The 14,253-nt window shown below is 59.6% G+C and overlaps 1 long non-coding RNA gene across 3 annotated transcripts; it reads right to left on the reverse strand.

Annotated features, from left to right (window-relative positions):
* Positions 1-2,105: 2,105 nt before the first annotated feature.
* On the reverse strand, positions 2,106-5,886 carry LOC115499618. Of its 3 annotated transcripts, none has more exons than XR_003964216.1 (4): positions 5,020-5,886; positions 3,715-4,819; positions 2,354-2,460; positions 2,106-2,140 (listed from the first exon to the last, which is right to left on the reverse strand). It is a non-coding gene; the product is annotated as an uncharacterized LOC115499618 (long non-coding RNA). The 3 variants fall into 3 exon arrangements; XR_004344347.1 differs by having other exon boundaries at positions 3,715-4,193; positions 5,020-5,882; XR_003964218.2 differs by lacking the exons at positions 2,106-2,140; positions 2,354-2,460 and adding an exon at positions 2,472-2,879.
* Between the last annotated feature and the right edge of the window lie 8,367 nt (positions 5,887-14,253).

The raw sequence follows: 14,253 nt of genomic DNA on the forward strand, positions 1-14,253 counted from the left end.
CTCGATGTCCCGCTTGGAGTCCCAGGACTGCTTGCGCTGTGAGGCCAGCGCCCCTCCCCTCCTGCTTGGGTTGACTTCCCCGCTTCCCTTGCCTCTGGACCAGCCGGCCTCCTCCTGGCGGCTGGCGTCTCAGCCCCCTGGCTGGACCTCACCAGCTCCCACACTTGGGAGGACAGCTTCCCCTCTCCGGGCCTCAGTTTCCTCATCTGAAAAATGGGGTTGCTAGTAGAATCCGCCTCTTGGGGGTTGGTGTGGATTAAGCCGGGGAGTGAGAGCTCTGAGGGCATACTACAGGAGCATCCAACGGGCTTTTCGGAGACGGCAACGCTTGATTCCCCACCACACCCCCACGGCTCCCTTGGGCTCAGGAAATGGTCCCTCCCACTGTTCATGATGACACAGCCATCCTTGATTCTTCTGTCTTCCACACCCACGGCCCATCCTTTGGCAAATCCCGGTGGCTTTTCTCAAAATACACCCTACATCCAGCCGTTTTTATCTCCCCGGCGCTGCTGTCCCTGACCAGGCCACCGCGACCATCTGAGATTCTTTAACCACACAAGTCAGCCCTCGGCTGGCTCGCTCTCGCCCGCCCCTCCCCGCCTCCATTGGCTTCGGGCGGATGTAGAAAAGCTGTGAGGTTTCAAGGTGACCTGTGCACTCTGCTCCCCCACCTCAGGACAGCAGGATGAGCCACCCCAGGGCCTTTGCACTTGCTGCTTCCCCCAGCTGTGGACCTCTCCCGGGGCTCACTCCATCACTGCACCAGGTCCACGGTCACCCCCTCACCTCAGTGGCTCCAGTCCTTTGGTTCTTCCTAGCCCAGCCCCTCACCCTGCTTTCCTTTCCTCTCTATCTTGTCGTACTCCCTGGATCCTGGTATGGGCCTGTTTCTTTGCTCTTCGTCTCTCTCTTCCCTAGAACGTGAGCAGCGCAAATGTGGGAGCCCGGTCCTGCTGTCCACTGTCTCCGGGCGCGCAGGAGAGTACCTGGCCTGAGCGTGCGCTCACCGATCGTCACAACCGGACGCGGGAATGCCCGAGAGCTACGGTCATGATCAGTCTCGCTCCCCCGAAAGCTAGAGAAAGATAGGCTGAGAAGGGAGGTGGGGTCATCGTGTCCGGTAAGGAAAACACCAGCGGCCTGGCCCTGCCCGTCTTCTGCCAGAGACCGGCTGGCTTTCTGGGGTGGGGGCTTGCTCAGCCTATGCTATGGGCTCGCGGAAGAAAGGCCAGGCCAGCCTGACTCTGCTCTTCTGCCCAGCCTGTGACACAGCTTCCTGGAGCCACCGAGGGGTCTGGTGGAGGAAAGATCACATTCAAACAGGGGGCCATCCACCTGTCTTCTGTCCTCTGCGCCCGGGCAGAGAGGGAAGGGAGGGGGCTGGCTGTAATTTAAAACAGCCCCAGCCCTGCAAGCCTGGTCCCTGCCCTCGGGGGGGGGGGGGGGGGGGGGGGGTTCTGCAGTTGGGGAGGCGGGGCCTTGGCTGTGAATAAACATAGCAGGTCTGTGAGAGGGAGGAGGCAGAGGCCAAGCTGAGCCCCTCCTTCCTCGCCCTTCGCCCTCCGCTCACCGGGACATCCTCCTGGCCTGAGGCGGCCCCAGAAGATAACTGTCAGCAACCGGGCCCATTCTCAATATCGGGTCCAACCCAAGGTCAACCGTGAAAGGGTCTGCTGGAGGCCTCACAGCTTCCACAGCCTGGGCGATCCCAGGCGCCCCTGGGATCATCTTTTGTGTCTCCCTGCTCCCCCAGCGGGGCACTCCCACCCGGCACCTCACTGCGCGAACAGATTCCTGGCCTTCTGAACTGGCCACTGCTCCCCACGCAGCTCCTGCAGAATTGGAGGGTCGGGGCCTGAGGCCTAGTACCTTCCCCCATCTGTCACCACCGCCCTCTCCATCGTCACCACTGGTACAGGCTGAGTTGTGTCTCTGTACCTGAGAATGGGACCTTATTTGGAGATAGGGACTTTACAGACATGAGCGAGGTTAAGATGAGGCCGTTGGGGAGGGCGCCCGGGGGGGGGGCCCAGTCGGTGAAGCGTCCGGCTTCCGGCTCAGGTCATGATCTCACGGTTCGTGGGTTCGAGCCCCGCATCGGACTCTGTGCTGACAGCTCAGAGCCTGAACCGGCCCCCTTAAAAATAAACATTAAGAAAAAAAAAAAAAGAGGAGGTCGTTAGGGCGGGCCCTAATCCAGTATGACTGGCGTCCTTATAAAAAGGGGCAGTGTAGACCCAGAGGCAGTGACACCCAGAAGGCAGACGCCGCCGAGCAGACCCAGAGAGAGCACCATGTGAGGACAAGGGACTGGAGGTTGAGAACGGTGCATGCGGTAGCCAATGCCCACCTGAGGCACCGGAAGCCCAGAGAGAGGCCTGGAACGTTCCTTCTCTGGCACCTCCAGAGGGAGCACGGCCCTGCTGACATCTCATTCTGGAATCCTGGTCTCCAGACCTACGAGGCAATACACGTCAGTTGTTTCGAGCCACAGAGTTTGCGGCCCCGGGAAATGAGTGCAGCCGCCCCCCGCATCACCAGCGTCCCCGTCACCGCTCCCACGGCCACCACCCCGGCATCACAGCCAGCATCACCGCCGTATGGGCTTCCTGTGGCTGTAGAACTAATGGCCACACACTTGGTGGCTGACAAGACTAATCTCAGAGTTCCGGAAGCCAGAAGGCCCAAATCAACGTGCCAGCGGCACCGTGTCCCGTCGCGAGACTCAGGGAAGAATCCTTCCTCGTTTCTTCCAGTTTCCGGTGGCTCCAGGCGTTGCCCTCTCTGCCTCTCAGTTGGCCTTCCCCCCTTTGGTGTCGACCCTGCCTTCTCTTCTGTCTCATATAAGGACACTCGCGATGGCACTGAGGCCCCACCTGGGGAATTGAGGATGCGCTCACGTCAGTATCCTTAACTTCATTACATCTGCAGAGACCCTTTTTCCAACTAAGGTCACGTTCACAGGTTCCAGGGATTAGGATGTGGACCCATCTTTGCCGGGTGGGGGCTTAAGACAACCCAGGGCTGGTACGGTCATTTACTTACGTTTTTTAATGTTTATTTATTTTTGAGAGAGAGAGAGAGAGCGCGAGCAGGGGAGGGGCAGAGAGAGAGGGAGACAGAAGATCCGAAGCAGGCTCCACGCTGACGGCAGCGAGACCGACGTGGGGCTCGAACTCACAAACCACGGGATCATGACCTGAGCCAAAGTTGGATGCTTAACCCACTAAGCCACCCAGGTGCCCTGGCTGGTACTATCATTATCCCCACTTAACACACAAGACTACGAGAGCTCAGAGAGAAGAATTCACTTGTCTAAGGTCGCCCTTAGAAGTATCGGAACCCAAGTGGTCTGATTTCAGAGCCTTCTGCCCCCCAGCTAAATGTTTATTCACTTTTTTTGGGGGGGGAGGGGCAGAGAGAGAGGGAAACACGGAATCCGAAGAAGGCTCCAGGCTCTGAGCTGTCAGCACAGAGCCCGACGTGGGGCTCGAACTCAAGAACCACGAGATCACGACCTGAGCTGAAGTCAGACGCTTAACCCACTGAGCCACCCAGGTGCCCCCCAGCTCCTGAACTTCTGATCACACAGGGGATTCCACAGAAGAATCAGAGTGGGGCAATGCACACCGAATGGAAGGCAAGGCACCTGGGTCCTGGCTCTAACCAATGGTCAGGTCTCCTTCCCTCTATGGGCCTCAGTTTGCCCACCTGTAAGATAGGGAAGCAGGAGTGGTTGGTCTGCATCATCTCCAACGTCCTCCTAGTTCTGGACGGCGCTGGCTGTCATCTGTCGTTTCAGTCCTATTCAAACACTGCCCAGGGGCAGGACTTTCACATCAGCTAAACTCTAAACCTGCTCCCAGAGATGAGTTTTGCTTGGAAGGCCAGCCCATGGGGAGGAGTGGAGGGCGGTCCTGCCTTCCCCTATCACAGCGCTGGCAGCAAAGGACTGGGGAAGGACTGGGGGTGGGGTATTCTCTTTCCTGGGAGCCCGACTTCTGATTCATGCGCTCAAGGGAGGACTCCTGCAGCTCCAAACTGGTGGACGCTGGGACAGAGCTGAAGATAACTTTACCTTGCCGTGGCGCCCCAGACCCACAGGTCTTAGTGGGGAACTGGCTTGTCGCTTTAGACTCCAGACGGCCTGGAGAGGCGATCCTGGGCCTGGAGGAGCGCTGGTTGATCATCTGAGGCCAAGAGACCAAGAGGGGCTGCAGTGACCAAATCCACCAAATCCCAAGCCTCGTGTCCTTGGAACGGGGGTCGGGGAGGGGAGGTGGTGGGGGAAACCACCACAAAACAGGCTGGGGTGGCGGGTTCTTAAAATTCAGTTTCCAAAACTCGCTCTGTTCATTAGGAGTCGTTTGTTTATAAGTATAAACATTTTTCAAATCCGTTTTTTATCTTTATAACGTGAACTCCAGAGGCCTTTTTCCTCTGGCTTCTGTCTGGACCAGCAATTGTTTGCAACTCAGCTAATACTGTTCAAGAGTGGGGAGCTGAGTTAGGGACAGAACTGCAAACTTTAATTAGCAGGATGAGATTAGCATCCCAGCAGGGGCTTGCGGGCGGGGGGCATCCTCCAGGCCCATCAGATCCCAACGGACAGACAGCCCGCACCTTCCACAACCCCCCCACCCCCAGCTGAAGGCTCCAGTGGGGTGAGCAGGGGCCGGGCCAGCCAGAGCTTAGACCCGCCGAGTTAATCTTCCCTTACTGGGCCTCCAGCTGAGCCTCGCCCTATTCCAAGGCTTCCAGTCCAGCCACTGGCTTTCCTTCACCAGCCTCTGCCGGGTTTTGTCCCTGCAAGGGTCTAAGCAGAATAAAAGGAAAAAAAAAAAAAAAAAAAAAAGAAACCCGGCTGTGTGACCTTGGGGCAGTCGCTCACCCTCTCAGGGTAGAGAATCTAAGCGGGGAGGTGGGGAGGTTTGCTGGAAGCCGAGCCCCAGCGGGGAGGGGGGTGGAGGAATTCGACCCTCCTCCCCGCAAACCCAGGGCTCACACGCCACCAACCTGCCCTCGCTGGGTTCAGGCAATGCTGAAGAATTCTCTGGTCTTTTTTCTGGTTTAGTTTTAAGTGCTTCCAACGGCAGCGGAGCTGTTCCACCACAGTCCCCAGGAAATTGGTCCACGTAGGACGGAGCCTTCCCGGGAATGAAGTCATCTGTTCCTTTTTTTATTTTTTGTTGCCTCTCTCCTTCAGCACGAGTCCCCGGCCTCTGCAGTCTCTCCCCGCGCGCGCACGCACACGCGCCGCGGCGGGGGTCGGCCGGGGCTGGCTGGAGGGGTGGGGGGGGAAGGGGCGAGGGGCAGGCCCCCCGGGGGGCCGCGTCCGGCCGGGGGGGGGGGGGGCGGCCCCTCGCCAGCCCCCGCCTCCCGCTCCCACCCGCGACTTCCCCGGGCCCGCCCGAAAGGTGAGCTCCCGGGAGGCCGCCCGCGCTCGGGCGCGGCCAGCTCGGCAAACAATAACAGTAAATAACGCTCCCTTGTCAACGTAATAAAAACGGAAACGGTTACAATGTTTTTTAATAAGCGTCCCCCATCAATCTGCCGCCCTCCCCACCCCCCCCCTCCCTCCGGAGCCGCGGGCACCGGCGGAGAGGGGCGGGGAGCAGGGGAAGGATGGGGCGCCGGGGCGCGCTGGACGGACCGGGGTGCCGGAGGAGGACGCCGCCGGGGTGGGGTGGGGTGGGGTGGGGGGTGGAGAGCGGCAGCACAGCGAGTGAGAGACGAGGGGGCGCGGGCGGCCGGGGTCACGCGCGCCAGCCGAGCCGGGAAGCGGCCGCGGTGAGTAACACCGTTGCCATGGCGACGTGGCCGCGAGGAACAGGAAGCGGCAGAAATAGCAGCCGCCGCAGCCCACGCCGCCCGGCCCCTCCCCCCCGCGAGCCCGTTGCCACGGAGACCGGCTCGAGCGAGGCTGCGCGGGCGGCCGCGGCCTCCTGCGCCCCGGCCCGCGCATGCGCCCCGGGGCCTGCCCCGCGCGGGCGTCGCGGCGGTACCCGCCGCAACCCCGGTGCCGCCCGGCCCCAAACCTGCCAGGCTGCGCGCTAGGGTCGGTGGGGGGGGGGGGGGGGGCGGGGTGTGGAGGGAAGAAAAAAAAAAAAAGCAAAACTGTTTGTCGCCCGCCTTGGGGAGGCAGCCCCGCCTTTGTTCCTGGCCGATTCGTTGGTTTCCCGGGCGCCGGAGGTGGGAGCCGAGGGAGGTGGCCGGGGCGCATCAGTCACCGTCCCCACTGTGTTCTCAGCCGGGCCTCCGAAGGGAGCCCGGGCCTGGGGCGGTCCGGCCAGGCCCACGTGCTGACCTCCCCACGGGGGTGAGGGAACCCCCCCTTGTGTTTTCCGGACCTTTTTGCACACCCTCCCCCAGATTCTACCTGGCAGCAAGCACCGAGGGAGAAATGAAATCCCGCCAAACCCCGGGCTCCCTCCCCATTCCCTGGTCGACAGAGAACTAGGAAACAGTCTACCCCCTCCCCTTCAAGGAAGTTGAGGGAAACCTAAATGTTTCATAAACAAAAGCACTCTCCAACAACTTGTTTATGTGAACGCCTGGCTGCAGCCTTGCATGGCTAAGGCTGGGGGTGTGTGTGTGTGTGTGTGTGTGTGTGTGTGTTGGGGCAGACACACGATCATCTCTGAGGCTGTTTGTGGAGGATTTTTTTCTTTCCACATTTTGTTTGGTTTGTTTTGAATAAGGGTCAGAGGTCTGGGGTTCTGCTGGGAAGGGGGAAGGGTCACCTCAATTGGACAGGCCAGGGGGTCCCAGGAGGACAGGTCACAGGGCCTGCAGAGCTGGGGCAGAGGCCGTGAGCCAAAGCCTCCCATCTGGCAGGGCTCCCTGCAGACAGGGGGGTGTAAGTGGGCGCCAGGCCCTCTGGGCTGCTCTGCAGGGTATGGCCCCAGAGAGGGCCCAGGCCAAGGACTCTGGGACTTCTCTCCCCTGGGCAGGACAGCTGTCATTTTCCTGGCCCCTGCCTTGGGCGCACTGGCCAAGAGGGAAGGCAGAGCAGCCCGCAGTCTCAGGGGTTTTCTATAATGGAAACGATCCGCTTTTGTTTTTGTATGGGGTGGACTCAGTCTTGCAGCGTCCAGGCCGACCAGATGGGAATGTAGGGAGCCAGTGTGCTAGGAAGCAGGAACGCTGCTTCAAACCTCCTACCGCCCCCCTTCTCTCCCTGTCCCTAGCCAGCCTGGTCCCCAAGGTGGCCTTGTGCTGGCTGAGGGGTTCTGGCCACTTGGCTTCCAAAGAGCTAAGGAGAGAGTGAGGGGCGTCGGGTGACGTTCCTTCCTCCCTCCTCCCTCCTCCTTTCTACATGTGGGCGAGGGGCCCCCAGCCCCGAAGAGGAAGCTTCTGTCTGATGTCCAGTAGACTTCAGGTCCGCCATGGCCGACTTGGCATCATAATTAGCCCTCTCCTTCTTTTAGGAGGAAATGAAGACACAGAAGGAGGCTGGGAGCAGAGAGAGAAAACTCCACCGCTGTCCAGAGGGCAGTAGCTTGTGCTGAGACCCAGGGCTTCAGAAGCAGGCTGTTCTGGTGGTGAATCCCAGCTCGGGCCCCACTGAAGCTCGAGCATCTGGATGCTAGGGACCGTACAGTGCCCACCTCCCAGGTTGTGATGATTCCTCGAAGTGATTCCTAAAAGCTTTTAGAGCAACTCGCACAGAGTAGGTACTCAGAACATGACAGCTGTTATTGACGGGAGCTGGTTTGCTGCTCTCCCTAGTGTGACCCAGGATTGCCACCTAGGAGCCCTGAGACTCTGGGCTTGGCTCTCTATCCCACGGCAGGTGCATCTTTTTTTTTTTTCCTTCAATTTTTGAGAGAGAGAGAGAGAGAGAGGGCAGAGAGCAGCGAGCGAGAGAGACACACACACACAGAATCCAAAGCAGGCTCCAGGCTCTGAGCTGTCAGCACACAGCCCAACGCGGGGCTCTAACTCACGGACTGCAAGATCATGCCCTGAGCATGAGTCAGACGCTCAACCGGCTGAGCCACCCAGTCACCCCGCGGGGCAGGTCCATCTTTGTCACAGGCTGTGCCACCAACCCGCTGTGCAGCCTGAGGCAAGTCACTTACCTTTGGGGGCCTCGGCTTTCCCCTCTGGCAAATGGAACAATAATCAGGACAAGCACTGGTTGTGAGTTACTCTGTGCCAGGCACCCCACCGAGGTCTGTACGTTTCCGTATCTGATTTAGCCTTCCAAACAGCCCCCTCGAGTGCAATCGCGCTGATCCTGACCTCGCAGAGCTCCTCAGACAGGCGAAGCCACTTGCTGGGGGTCACAAGGCTGGAACGTGGCAGGGAACACGGGGTGGTCAGGTCCTGGCCCGTCATGCACCCCGGAAAGCAAGCATCATGTTTGTGTTACTGTCACTCTACGCTTACTACTCGTTCTCTGACCTTTCTCGTGGCTCAGACCACAGCCCTTCCTCCGTATTCGCATCCTTGGGCTCAGCCGTTCGGGACTCTTCTGAAACTGGCAGGGACCCAGCTCTCTGTGAAAGAGCCCCTCAGGGGTACACGGGTGGGAGGGAGGGGGCGCTGGGCGAGCCAGGTGGGCCCCACACGGTCTCTGCTGTCAACCTGGCAGTGCACAGAGTCCCCCCACCCCCTTGTCCCTTCCTGCCGCTCACGCTAAAGGGTTGGGGTCCCTAACACCCCCAGGTGGACGTGTTCCATCCAGATGGTGCGGTTAATTGCGCTGGAAACTGTAAATCTCTGTTATTATCCCAGCCCTCCCCGTGCTCTGCTGGGCTGTCACCTCAAGGCACTGGAGGTGGAAGAGGCGCCCCTCCAGCCCCACCCACCCGGCCCAGGCTTTGTTCCTGCTGTAGCCAGGGAGGAAATCGCCCAGTTGTGACGTCCACTGCCTACATTTGAATCCTGGCCCCGTCACTTCCCGGCTGTGTGGCGGTGTGACTTCATCTCCCTGTTAGTCTCAGTTTGCTCGGCCACAAATTGGGGGGGGGGGGTTACAGCGCCTGCCTATCGCGTCAGGGTCAGGTGCGCTGCCCTGCGGGGCTCCAGAGGGTCCCCGGGATATTACCGGTTCTAGCGAGTGTTGACTCTGTGAGGAGTGACGTAATGCGTTGGCTCCATAAACTCTCAGACAAGCACATCGGTAGCCCGTTTTGCAGGAGAGGAAGCTGCAACTCAGAGAAGGGAAGTGAGTGGCCCAAGGCCACACAGCCAATTAGGAGAGGAACTAGGATTAAAGCAGGCAGACCTGTGTGGCTCTAAAGTCCTCGCTGTAACCCTAAGGTCCTAGCCTTCCCCACTGGAGCCCTCCTGGGGCTCTCAACCGAGGCCTGCAGTGATAGCATCATTAGCCCTGCCCAGGGCTGGCTTCTATAACTCAGCTTTGGAAGATCTGGGTTAATAGGTCCTTAATAAAGCCAGCAGAGGCGTCTGTATCTTTCCGGGGCAGGGGCCAAGGGGCCAGGCATAGCAGATGCTTTCTAATGAAAATGCTGGGGAGCGGGGGAAGGGGCCGTGGGTTGACCTCCCTGCTCATGTCTCAGAGTGCAATCCACTATTACTCCCTGCCTGAGTCACTGGAGGCCTTCCAGTGCAGGGGACAGTCACCCATCACGCCATCCATCCATCCATCCATCCCTCACTCATTTATTCACTCACTTCCTCCCTCCCTCCCTCCCTCCCTCCCTCCCTCCCTTCCATTCATCCAGTGTTTACTTAGCACTCATTTTAAGCCAAATCTTACCTCAAGTATCCAGGGTCCCTCCCTCCAAGGGCTTTGCATTCTAAAAAAAAAAAAAAAGGCACTCAATACACAGCTCACCATGCCCTACAGGATGCCAGGAGAGAGGACATCTTGGGACCTCCGAGACGGGGCTGTGCAAACCTACCTCAGCCAGGCTTTCTAGGTGACCCCCCTCCCCCACTGGCCAACATGTACAAAGAAGGGGGTGCCCTGTGGTCTCCCCTATTCTGCGATTCTAACATTTCAAGTAGGGTGAGGAAGCTCCTCATGAAATCGTTGCCACCCTAGTGCCCAGGGTCTGCCCTCAACACCCACCATGTCCCCCACCGAGGCCCAGGTCCATTCCCAACTGCCCAGATGGTAAACAACAAGCTGAGACGCGGTCAGGGGCAGAGCGCTGGGCCGGCAGGTGGGATGGGGCCTCGCTGTGTCATGTGTGGCTCTGGGGACCTGACCTCCTTCAGCTCGGCTGAAATGCCCTGGGGGACTCGGGAAACCTCAGCTGTCAGGACATTACTATTCTCGTTCTTGTCATGTTGTTACTACAGGGGAAACGGCTTTGGGAGGCGGCATTCATTCAGTGGATGTTTGTTCCCTCCCTGCCTCCCTCAACAAATGTTTATTACTGTGACCTGTGCTCTGTGCTGGGCCCCAGGCCAAGGACCAGATCAGACTAGGTCCTAAAGTCTGGGGAGGGTGGTGAATGGGAATCACCTTGATCACCCGGAAGGCGGTGTTGAGAAGGATGCTGAGGCTGCATCTGGGCCGCCAAAGAGAGTGCTGTGATCAATTAGTAATGTCTGCCACTCTCGCAGGGAGGGGAGCGGCGGCCAACGCGTTTGCCAGTCTTCACTCTGAAAAACAGGAAGGACCTCAGACCGGTGACCCTCTTGAACTTGGGCTGCCTGAACTTGGGCAAGGCACTGACCTACTGCCTGCCTCATTTTACCACCTTGTGAGGCAGGGATGCTGATGTGGCAGAAGGAGCTGCGGCCGGAGGGCCCGGGCTTCCTGTTTTAATCCCCCCTGCCCTGGCCTTACGGGAGGACTAGAAGTGATCTGCCCCTGTGAGAAAACGCACAGCGCTCGTAAACATGTCGGGAGGAGGGGGGAGACGGGGAGGAAAGACCGGGATCTTGGAGCCGCAGCAGGAGCACGGGAAAGCCAGGTCCCCAGCTGCTCTGCGGACTGTTCCATGTCTGGGCCTCAGCTTCTCCATCTGTACAATGGGGCGGTTGGGGAATGGAATGCCGAGGGGTCTCCCACATCTGATGTCTTGTGATGTCAGCACTGCCGAGGCAGCTGGAGGCTGGGGGAGGAGGTGAGAAAGGGGCGTGGGGCTATGACAGCACCCCAAAGGGAAGCCACCTCTGCCGACTTCTGAGGGTTGTTTAGCCCCACTGCGAGGTCACATCCCAGGCATACCCCCCCCCCCCCCCGCTGCCCTAGATGCTATCCCAGAGCCAGGCAGGCAAGAGGGAAGAGAGTGGGCAACACAGGGGGCCCCAGGAAGGGTTAAAGGGGCCGAGAGCCCTGACCAGTGGGAGTCTGGGCTCTGCAGAGGCCCTGGCAGTGACGGCCCCCAGCCCAAGGGCCGGAACTTAGGGACAGTGCGCTGTGGAAGAAGATTCCGGCCAAACCTTGGTGTTCAGCAAAGAGCAGAAGGAGATCAAGGGAAGCCTGCCTGGAATGGCCAGTGGACCCTGAAAACAGACCTCCCAGGACTCCACGAACCTGACTCAGGGGCTCGGGGCACTGAGACGGTGCTACCCACCTCCCTTAAAAATTCCCGGTTGCCCTTAAGAGGAAGTCCGAACCCCTGACTCTGGGTGAGAGTTAGAGCCTGAGTCTGCGTGCCGTCCTGGCCACTGTCAGCCATGTGACCGCCAACAGTACACCTGACCTCCCTGGGCCTCAGTTTCTTCATCCATCAATGGGGACAATAACAAGACCCATCTAATGGGAGTGTTGGCAGATTCAGTGAGCCCCAGTGCCCGAGACAGGCTTAGCAAGGTGCTGGACACGCTATAACTGTTCAGTAGGCAGGTGGTTACTGTTATGTTTCTACCCGGGGCCCCCTCGCCCAGAAAACCTTGTCCTCTCATGGCACCGGGCCTTTGCTTGTGCTGCGCCCTCGGCCCGGAATATGCCATCCTCTCCTCGCCGCTTTCAGACCCCGGTCAGTCGTGGCTCTGGGAACCACCCTCTTGTCGAGTCGCTCCGCGTGCTCTGTGCCCCTGGAATTCTGTGCACACAGGGCCGAGTGGCAGCCGTCGTGGTGTGGCGTCCTTATTCACCTCCTGTCCGAGTTGGCTGCTTCAGGGAGACTTCTCAGACAGGGGCGCATTGGCCGATCCGTGTTCTTATCCTCGGTGCCCAGCACGGTGCCTGTCGCACAGTAGGTGTTCCTTGGGGCGGGCTGGATGATGGGAGCGTCCTTCCCCAAGCGGTGAGCGTGCACGGCACACAGCAGGCCCTCCCACCCCTGCTCTCCTTCCTTATCAAGGAGAAACAGGACGCCTCGGTGCTTCTCTGATGATTCCCGAGGGAGAAGCTTCTGTGAAATGCTGGAGTTTCTAAGTTAGAGCTCAGCAGGAGGGGGGGCATGGGGGCTCCACGGAGGGTCAGAGGGCCCCTCCCCCCGCCCACCAGCTGCTGCCCCCAGACCCCTCCCCACCACCCGCCACACTTCTCCTAGCCCCTCCCCTGCCTACCTCCCCTGCCTTCTGTTCCCAGCTCCGGGCAGAGTGCTGATCTCTGATCTCGGGGATTGGGTGAGAAGCAGAGAGCAGGGAGGGGGTAGGTGGGCAACAGGTTCCCAGATCCTACAGGAGCTGCTCGGGTCAATGAGGATGTCCCTGTCACAGCCTTGCGAGCAGTCTGCAGTGTGGGGGCAGCCGGGGGTCACCCCAGTCTGCAGTCTGGGGGCCCCCCTTGTCCCCACGGCTCTCGCTGTGTCCCTGTCTGGCCACTAGGCCTCTTCTTGGTGCGCCAGGTCTCCCTGTCCTGGCAGAGGGACGGCTATGGCCACCGTCTGGCTGGATGCTGTGCTCCCAGCCCCCTGCCCCAGACTGAGGGTCCCTGCAGGGCGCCCCAGTTGAACAGAGTCCAGGGGAGTATTGGGTTCAGCCCTCTCATTTGGCAGATGAGAAAGCTGAGGCCCCACCAGAGGGAACGGGGCGGGTTCAAGGTCATGCGGTAAACCCAGTGTTCTTTTCTATAGCTCGCTGCTCTGCCAGGAGAGGAGAAGACCCGTAGACCTTGGCTCTGACCTGGAGGAAATGGGAACATTTGGACCTTAAGACAGCAGATGGCCATGGTTACGCTGTGGGCAGGCTGTGTGGCCTTGGGCACGTTACCGAACCTCTCTGAGCCTCGTGCCCCGGTGAGGGTTCAGCACAGTGACCACTGTACCATGCCCAGCAGACCTCCTGGCACGTCCAGGAGCTTTCTCACGATGAGGGAGCGGGCAAGCGTCGCCGTGAACAAACGCAACCAATGAAATGTGATCTTCTTGGGACGAGGCCATTCCCCTGCCCTCTGGGAGGCTTTGGCATCGTGTTTGTCTAAACGGCCAGGACATTGACCAATTTCTTAATAAGGGGCTTTACAGAGGCTCCATATTTGGGGTGGATGGTGCGTCGGGGGGATTTGCTGACCAAGCAAGAGTGGTCCCCAAAGCCCAAGAGGGGACCTGGGGCACTGTAGAACTCTGGCCTTCCTGGCTGCAAGCCTCCCTTCCGGGGTGGGGGAGGGCGAGAGGGACTAGTGGGGGACTGAAGGTGAGGGGCGCCCATGGGGCACCCGGGTGGCTCAGTGGGTTAAGCGTCTGACTTCGGCTCAGGTCGTGATCTCGCGGTTCTTGAGTTCAAGTCCCGCGTCGGGCTCTGTGCTGACAGCTCAGAGCCCGGAGCCTGCTTCGGATTCTGTGCCTCCCTCTCTCTCTCTCTCTGCCCCTCCCCTGCTCGCGGTCTGTCTCTCTCTCCTTCTCAAGAATAAATAAATATTTTTAAAAATTTAAAAAACGTGAGAGGCGCCCTGCCTGTGGGTTCAGTCAGGCAGTGGGCTAAGTCAGCCTGTGGTGGGAGGAGAGGACTCTGGGCCAGGGGACCCACAGAGGACCAGGGTCAGGGGTCTGACAGCCTCGAATTCTGCCTTTGACCTTGGTCTGTTGGGGTCCTGGGAATAGAGCCGGTAGGGATTTCTGATAGGACGAAGTTCTTTTTCTTGGATCTGGTAGCATCACCCAGGCTCCCCGAGCATGTGTGGCACGTCCAATGTGCCACCTGGACTGGCCACCCCTGAGGGCAGGTGCCAGGTTCCCCGGGCATCCTGGCTATGATGAGTTACCCCACTTTCCAAAAGTGGGAACGGAGGCTGAGACGAATGCGGTGTCCCTGTTCAGATAGTCCCAGTTCAGCCTTCCTGTGACAGCCCCGGGGAGGCTGCCCGCCTAGCTCTGCAGCACCTTGAACTTGTCCTTCGTGGCCTAAAGGCAGCAATAAGGGTCACATCCAATG

This window comes from Lynx canadensis, chromosome D4 (assembly GCF_007474595.2).
Source record: "Lynx canadensis isolate LIC74 chromosome D4, mLynCan4.pri.v2, whole genome shotgun sequence".
NCBI classification, from domain to species: domain Eukaryota; kingdom Metazoa; phylum Chordata; class Mammalia; order Carnivora; family Felidae; genus Lynx; species Lynx canadensis.